At 38.1% G+C, this 9,256-nt stretch overlaps 2 pseudogenes; one reads left to right on the top strand and one right to left on the bottom strand.

The window, feature by feature from the left end:
* The first annotated feature begins 2,221 nt into the window (after nucleotides 1-2,221).
* On the top strand, nucleotides 2,222-4,325 carry LOC138143802 (ADP/ATP translocase 3-like; annotated as a pseudogene).
* A 2,051-nt stretch (nucleotides 4,326-6,376) lies between these two features.
* Nucleotides 6,377-7,374, bottom strand: LOC138143801 (fatty acid-binding protein 5 pseudogene; annotated as a pseudogene).
* Nucleotides 7,375-9,256: the final 1,882 nt, after the last annotated feature.

Raw genomic sequence — 9,256 nt, 5'->3', positions numbered from 1 at the left:
CACAGAGGGTATAGGAGAAGAGAGTACAGTAAATACCAAGACAAATTGGGAAAGAGGTATGGAGGCAGAGTGTATTGGGACAAGGGATGGGGTGGTGAAGGCAGGCAGTGTGAGGAAGAGGATACAGAAGAGATAAGTTACTTACATAGCCTCAGATTGGAATTGGGAGCACTTGAACAGGGACCCTTAGGGGATGGAAGAGGGCTGGTGGAGCAGGAATTTGAGGTCTCATTTTAATAGGGTTTGTTTTTTAGAAAACTTACTAATTCTTATTTATGCCACTTTGTAGTGAGTTTGTTAACAAATCTAAATCATTTCAGAGTTTTCAGTAAACCTTCAAAGTTAACACGCCCAAATCATCTGAAAATTATCAACACCAATTACCAAACATCTCCATTCATTTTTATTTCTTTAGGGACACTGGAATGAATTACTCTTTCAGAGAATTTCCAACAATACCTGATATCTCCCCCAAATTATCCACAAAATGATGTACAATTTTAAAATTCTATCACAGTGATTAGTGGGTACTCCCCAAACTAAAAACCAGCAATGAGGATCCAGTCTTGCTGCTATGCTCCGATTTTCTCATGACTGGACAGCCACGGTATTATTTTAGTCTGACCTCAATCACAATGTACCACACCCCTGTCGCCATCATCAATGACAACACTAACATTGTGATGACATCATATACACAATAGTCTAAGTGATATAGCAGAAGAATCCATCTGATCAGAGAGAGATTCAGGGGAGAAAGAAGGAAAATAGACATGGTAAACAAAAATGTTTAGTGGGTACTGATGAGGCCAGGGGATGAATCTTCAGCTTGACCCAACCTTCAAGACAGAGTCTCACACACACACACACACACACACACACACACACACGTAAAAGCATCCCAGACACCCCCCCTCAGAAGTAACAGGGTCCTAAACAGATACCCCAAGGGCTTAACTAGTTTGGATTTCAAAACTACCCAAAACAATGCTCTGAGTTCCCACTGAAATTAACTCCCCCTTCAGTCCAGTAAGGATTTCTGACTTTATATCACAGTGAGAAGAAGGACAATTTAAGATCATAGTTTTGGAGCTGGAAGGAATATTTGCAGTAATTTAGTCCTTATTTACTTAAAGTAGAAAGCCCCAGAGTATCAAGAAACCATCAGATGATGAAATAGCCTAAAATACAGCAAAATATAGCAAAAAAAAAAACCCACCATTCAAGCTGCCTCCTCCCAAGCAGTTGAGAGGGACAGAATGCTACAATAGAAGAGTAAGCTAGATTTGGGATCAGAGGACCTGGATTCAAATCCTGTCTCTGCTTCTTACTATTTATGTGACCCTGGGCACCTCATTTAACTTGATTTGGCCTTAGTTCCTCATTTGCAAAATGACTGTGTGTGTGTGTGTGTGTGTGTGTGCTCTCTTGTGCTAGTGCATTAGATGGCCTTTAAGATGCCTTCCATTTCTGAATCTATGGTCCTAGGCCCCATGTAACCAAGAAAGAGAAGTAGGAAATGAATAAGCATTTATATAGTGCCTATTATGGGTTCTGAGTGTATGGTAAAAGGGATATGCAACAGCTGATCTCAGTCTCAAGTAGAAACAGGTGTGATAGGACCTGCCACCCGATGACTGCTAGAAATGCTGTGTCTTGATGCCTGTGACAGCCAGTGTCTATTTTCACTAGAGAGGTGAGTCCCCTAAAGTTTTACAGCCAGAGCATCCCACAAATGAGTAAGATCTCGGGTATTATGTGGCCACATCCAGTCCACTCTCTGCCAAGAAAGAGGAGGGAAGCAGGCTTCACCATTAGCCCTCTGAAATTATGATTGGTTCCCTGCATCACTCAGAAGTCTAAAGTCTTCCAACTTGTTTTATTGTTGTTTTCAAAGGCTATTTTCCACAAAAATAGAAATGCTCTACCTAAAAGCTAAAGGACCATGAATGGCTTCTCAATATCTTTGCCTCAATTTACTTATAAAGTTGTCCTTCAGGTGGCCTAAGAGAAACCTTTGGGGCCTAAAGAGAGACACCAGTATGACATTTTCTCATGATGCCTGATTCTGTTTGGTGGCTTCACTGTGAACCTCTACACCTTCTCTTCAGAAGGTCATGTAAGGCTATTCCTCCCTCCCCCCACCAATGCTCCATTAGAATGTGTGCTTTCGGCCCTCTCTCTTTCTCCACCTCCAGCACCTTCCCACTCTGTAACCACGATGGAACAGGCCATCTCCTTCGCCAAGGACTTCCTGGCCTGTGGCATCACTGCTGCTATCTCTAAGACCTTGGTGGCCCCTATGGAGAGAGTTAACCTGCTATTGTAGGCGCGGCATGTAAGTAAACAAATTACTGCAAATAAGCAGTACAAAGGCATAATGGATCGTATAGCCTGACTTCTAAAGGAACAAGGGGTGCTTTCCTTCTGACAGGGTCACTTAGCAAATGTCATCAGATATTTCCCCACCCAGGCCCTTAACTTTGCCTTTAAGGATAAGTATAAGCAGGTGTTTTGGGGAGGCATGGACAAGCACACGGTTTTGGAGGTATTTTGCTGGCAATCTTGCCCCTGGTGGTGCAGCTGGAGCCACTTCTCTCTGCTTTGTCTACCCCTTGGATTTTGCGAGAACCCGCTTGGCAGCTGATGTTGGAAAATCTGGCACTGAGAGAGAATTCAAAGGCCTGGGAGACTATCTTGTGAGAATCACCAAGTCTGATGGAATTCTGGGCTTGTATCAAGGTTTCAATGTCTCAGTGTAGGGTATCATTATCTATAGAGCAGCTTACTTTGGAATCTATGATACAGCAAAAGGTATGCTTCCAGATCCGAAGAGCACTCACATTGTGATAAGCTGGATGGATGATTGCACAATCAGTGGCTGCTGGAGCAGGTGTGGTCTGCAATCCCTTTGATACAGTAAGATGGCTAATGATGCAGTCTGGGTGCAAAGGAGGTGTTATCATGTACACTGGGACAATTGACTGCTGGAAGAAGACTGCTAAAGGTGAAGGTGGCAAAGCTTTCTTCAAGGGAGCCTGGTCTAGTGTTCTTAGAGGCATGGGTAGAGCTTTTCATGCTTGTCCTGTATGATGAATTGAAGAAAGTAATCTAAGTACATCCTAACTAAAAAGGGAACCAGTGAATATAGATCATGTAGAATACTTAACCATACTTAGCATTTTGGACCATTGACCTTTAAGAAATTCCTGTTGTCTTTTTATCTGGGCCAGATCATGTTTGTAGGGGAGCCAGGAAAAGCTTTTATTTATTTATTTATTTTAAGCAACTGGGGTTAAGTAACTTGCCCAAGGTTACACGGCCAGTTATTTATCTGAGGCCGGAATCAATCCCGGGTCCTCCCGACTCCGGGCTGGCACTCTTACTCACTGTGCCACCTAGCTGCCCCCAGGAAAAGCTTTTAGTAAAAGGGACTCATTTATTGTGATCCATTATTCACACAGTGGAACTGATGATGATTCAATATATTCATTCTATTGGTTTTTGGGAAAATAACAGTTACTGGAGGTCCAAGGAAGCAGATCAACTTAGACCATCTAGTTTAAATGCTCTTTTGTAGGACCATAAATTTGTGTTTAAGTATTTATTTAAAAAAATCATGTCTCCCATTTGTACTTAAGCACTATATATACTATTTTGCACAGCTGACTATTTGGCAGTTATGATGATCTGTGTTGGGCATTCTGCTGTAAAGCAATAAATACACAGAAGACTAAAAAATATGTCCGCTCCTTGAGGGCAGTAATGTTTTAATTTTCCAGCCTTTCTTTGAATTCCCCAGTCCTTAGTATAATGTAGTAAGCACATAGTTAATGCCTAATAAATGCTTATTGGCTGACTGACTGGAGTCCCAACCTCTGAACTTGACTTGGGGAAGTCATAGAAGTGAGCTATTGACTTTGTTGATGTTTCTAAAGATTTCTGGAAATCCATCTCTGTGAAGGGTTGGGCAGAGCAGCAGCTGGGTCATTGATCCACTTGGCTGACCAACTGTTCTTGAGTCTTGTAACCAGAGTATACCCAGCTACTTGAAACCACTCAACCTGACCAAAATAGACCATGTGAGGGCCATGTGGTTGACATCTAATATGTCACTCTCCTTCAAGAATGTGTAAACAGTATCTAACTAGGGTAGTGATCACTTGTATCTGGAGGCCTGTCCCCTTTGTAACACAGAGCATCAAAGGGGCTATGAAAATTATAAGCCTTAAATTACAAGCTGGTTTGGTCATTCATTCTAGTGGATGTATGCTAAATTAATGTGATGAATTGGTATAAACACTTCTTAAAATTTTATTTTTAATTTATGGAATAAAACAAACATTTCCATAACATACAATAAAAAGGATGATTGTACATGAAACTACAAATTTGCTATGCACAATTTGTTATTCCTTTCAAATATACAACAAAATTATCATGTAAATTTTTTTCTTCCTACCTCTTCCTCCCCAGAGATGGCTACCATTATACACAAATAGGTAATAGATATGGAGAGATATAGAGATAGATATGTATGTGTAAAATTACTTTATACACACTTCTATTTTTCACTTCTTTCTCTGGAAAGATGGCAGGTAGCATCTTTCTTCATATGCCCTTTATAGTTAATTTGGGTATTTGCAATAGACAAAATAACATTCACTCAAAGTTGTTCTTGAAATAATATTGCTGTTAGGGCAATGTTCTCTTGGTCCTGCTCATTTTGCTCTTCATTATTTTGTGCAGGTGTACATACTTTAAAAAAATTTTTTATCAGCATTGGAGTTGCCAAGGGGCATCCAAAAGTTAAGTGATTTGTCCAGGATCACACAGATTCTTTACTAAAAACATAATGACAATAACAATCTACCTTCTTAGAACCCCTAGAATCAAATCCCTTTCTTTTGTTTCCCAGGAGAGATTCTAGGATTTTCTTCTAGGTTTTCAAAGAATCTCAGATATGGCATTAAAATAATATTGCCTATAATAATATTAGTTACTGAAACCCATGTAGTGCCTTAAAGTTTTGAAAACTTTATATTCACTCTCAGTATTTATTCATTCTCACTTAATAAGTGTATATTGTTTGATAGAGTTCCTTTTACAAAGGAGGAATAATTTGCCCAGGGTCACAGATCAGTTAGGTGGCTCAGTGGATAGAATGCTGGACCTAAAGTCAGAAAGATCTGAGTTCAAATTCAGCCTCTGACACTTACTAGCTATGTGACCTTGGGCAAGTCACTTGATCCTGTTTGTCTCAGTTTCCTCATCCATAAAATGAGCTGTGGAAGACTCCTAGATCTGTATCCCAAAGATCATTAAAAAGGGAAAAGGACTTATGTGTGCACAAATATTTATAGCAGCTCTTTTTGTGGTAGTAAAATATTGGAAAGTGAAGGGATGCCCATCAATTGGGGAATGACTGAACAAACTGTGGAATATGAATGTAATGGAATGCTATCATGCAATAAGAAATGATGACAAGACAGACTTCAGAAAAAACCTGGAAAACCTTGTACAAACTGATCTAAAGTGAAAAGAGCAGAACCAAGAAAACATTGTACATAGTATCAGCGACATAATGTAATGATCAGCTATGAACGACTCAGTTCTTCTCAGCAACACAATGATTTAAGACAAGTACAAAGGACTCATGAAGGAAAATGCTATCCATATCCAGATAAAGAACTGATGGACTCAGAATGCAGATCAAAACATATTTTTTTCACTTTATTCTTTATTGTGATTTTATTTACTTTTTATCTGCTTCTTCCACAACTGTGACAAATACAGAAATATGTTTTACATGATAGTCCATATGTAAACTATATCAAACTGCCTACCATTTGCAAAAGGGGGAGAAAAATTTGGAATTCAAAATCTTGTAAAAAATATGAATGCTAGAGCAAAAGAACTGGGGCTCTGGTAAAAAATATCACATCCTGCAAAGTTAAATATTATCTTGAACAACAAAAAAAATGGCCATTTGATAAACTCTCAGACTTTCATGACTTTGTTTTTAAAAAAATCCTGAACTTAATAGATGATTCAACATATAAGAATCAAAATAAATAGAAAGTACATAACAAAGATTTATTATAAGGGATCCATAAGGACAGACGGTTTACTTTTTACCTATGTAAAATGTAAAAAATATGTATTCTTATTAATAATTGGGTAGTTTATAAGAAAGATTGGGGTAAACCTGAGTATGATATGAATTTTAAAAGTTAAGCCATTTAGGAATAGTTTAAAAGAGTAATTATTTTATACAAATGAAGTGCAAGGGAAAGAATTGATGCAGTGGAATTAGATGGGGGAGGAGGGCTGGTAGTTCTGGTAACCCACTTTCATCAGGAATGGGTTTAAGAGGGAACAATACATATATATTTAAAAGAGTATAAAAGTCTTCGGAATTCAGAAGAAATAAAACAGTAGGGACATAGGGAGAGGGGAGAGGACAAGGGAGGGATTTTTAGAGGGGAGGGTGAGACACAAGTATTATTTATCATGTAGGCTTTTTTACGTAACAACATAATTCTCTAGCAAATGCTAGCCAAAACAATTCTAATTACATTAAAGCTTGGAAATAAAACTGTTTGCAAGTAGTCAGTCATTGAGATTATGGACCACAGTAAGGAAGAGAAGAAGAAAAAGGCAAGAGAGTTTGGTTGGAGAGTTTGCTCATTGAACTGAGCTGGTTCATTCATAACAGCTAATTCCTGTCCCATATGAAGATGGATTTCTTTACTCAGTCTTTTCATAGACCCTGTGGCAAGTCACATTGTTCATAACACAGTCCACCAATAGCTTTCCATCTTCTATTTTTCTTGTTATTGTGCATTCCTTCCCATACCAAGCTGGATGGGATGTAGCAGGATCAAAATATCATTTTCAAGGGTACAAAGAGTCTTGAGTTTTCCTGCCATCAGCTGTGGTCTCATCAAACTTCTCACCAAGTTTAAAAGAGAATTGTGTAGTTTTTGTGGTACTCTCAGTTTTAATGGTAATTACACCCCGTTTTCAGAGATATAAACATGTGATTTGGCCATTCTGGTCATTTTCTTCAGGGCCATCCACACTCCCAATTCCTTCATGTACTTGTCAAATCCTTTACAAATCCTTCACAAGGCGCCATTTGCCCCGCAACTGCTTGGGAAAGACCACAGTGATTCAGGCAAGAAGAGGAGGTAAGAAATCCAACAAAGAGTAGAGCGTTTTGCTGAAAGGTGGAGAGGACCGATGTACATCACATAGGCTTTCTTGAAAATGAAAATTTATTGTTATATATTTCAAATCCTCTTTTATGCTCGGCTATGCACACAACATGCTCCTTTTCCTGACTTTGTATTTCAGTTCCAATATTTAATTTTATGATGTGTATTTGTTTCTTTATTCTCTATTTGTGTTCTGATGTTTGAGTCTAAAATAAAATTTTAAAAAAATTAATGCTAAATTTTTTTTACTATCTAATTTGGGAAAAATAAAATACTATTTAAATAATTTTTAAAAAATGAGCTGGAGATGGAAATGGCAGACCACTCCAATATCTTTGCCAAGAAAATGCCAAAAGGGGTTATGAAGAATCAGACATGACTGAAAATGACTAAACAACAACAGAACCATTAAGTATCACATGTGGGATCTGAACCTAATCTATCAGATTCTGAGTCTGCCTCTATATCCATTATATCATACTTCCTCCCTGTTATTTCTACTCCCATGACCATAGGGAGATGAAGATAGGAAGTACAAACTCAGTTGGTACTCAGTGGGTAGTGGGTGTGGATAGGGAGGTAGGAGGTATAAATGGAAGTGTATGGTTTAAGCAATGAAGACATCTTTTTCTTCCCTATCAAAATTCTATCTCAGACCATGAGTTAATAATTTTAAGGCAATCTGAAAATAAAATACAGCATCGTTCTAGATTCCAAAAGTGGTTTCAAAATGAGCAATCAGCTAGAATCACTGAATATTTAGCATTTTAGCCTATCAAAATAAGTTAGTCTAATATCTTGATTTTATAGATAAGTATACTGAGGACCAGAAATGAGGCTCGAGGTCACATACTCCATCAGAAGAGAGGACATATACATGTATAAATGGAGAAAAAGATAATTTTGATAGGCTAGCTGTTGTTAGACTCCAAATCCAGTGTTCTGCCCTATCTTGGATGCTATGGAAACAGAACACAAATATAATACTTGGTCAATAACAACAAAAAACTAGATGACCTCCCCTTCAAAGTTCTTTTCAATTGTATAAGTTTCATATTTATGAGACATCAGCAGCTGGCTGATGAAAACAAGCAAGAGTCAACTAGGAACCTTTCACTCTGAGTCCAGTAGAGGGCGACAAGATTTCACTGATCTTCCCACAGGAAACAACATGAGTCCAAAAATGTCCGCTGGGCTTCCCATGCATCATTATTTGTTATTGTCAACAATAATCATTACTTTCTTATTACCAATAACCGTACGAACTACCATTGCCCCCCGTGTTCAGAAACTTCACAGACATCCTTGGACTTTATTCCTATCTAATAGAATAACTAGATATCTATGTAGTTCACCCTGCACCTGTCACCTGGCCTATGATAAAAGTTTTCTAATTTTTCTCCTTCCTTCCCTCAAGTCTCTCCCCACTTTGATCCATTTTCCACACAATGCAAAGTAATTTTCCTTAAGCAAAGATCTAACCATATCACTCCCCTACTTAAAAAACTCCTGTGACTTTCTATCACTTCCAACATCAAATATAAACTCTTCTGATATTTAAAGGTCTTTATAAGCTTGTTCCAACCTGCCTTTTTAGGCTTATTATGCATTATCCTTCCTCCTACAATCCACATTATAACCAAAATGGTCTTGATGTTCCTCACACGTATTCTAACTCTCATCTCTGTGCTTTTGCATAGACTATCCCTAGGTCTGGAATATTATTGTTGTTGTTAATATTATGAATAACTAGCATTGATGTAAAATTATAAAGTTTTCAAAGCACTTTACATATGTCAACTCATCTGATCCTCAGAAAAATGTAAGAAATGAATGTTACTATTATCTCCACTTTACAGATGAGGAAATTGAGGTTAAGAGAGGTTGACCCTCTTCTCCTTTGAGAGTCCCAAGTTTCTTTCAAAGCTCAGATCAAATGCCACTTTTTTTTTTTAAGCAATCGGGGTTAAGTAACTTGCTCAAGGTTACGCGGCCAGTTGTTTCTGGGTGTGGTGCTAAGTATCTGAGCCCAGATT

This window comes from Petaurus breviceps, unplaced genomic scaffold (assembly GCF_028583685.1).
Source record: "Petaurus breviceps papuanus isolate PSGF00001 unplaced genomic scaffold, PetGlider_PUasm1.0 90667, whole genome shotgun sequence".
In the NCBI taxonomy this organism is placed as follows: domain Eukaryota; kingdom Metazoa; phylum Chordata; class Mammalia; order Diprotodontia; family Petauridae; genus Petaurus; species Petaurus breviceps.
Note: the sequence above shows the minus strand (reverse complement) of the source record. Positions and strands in the feature narration are given on the sequence as shown.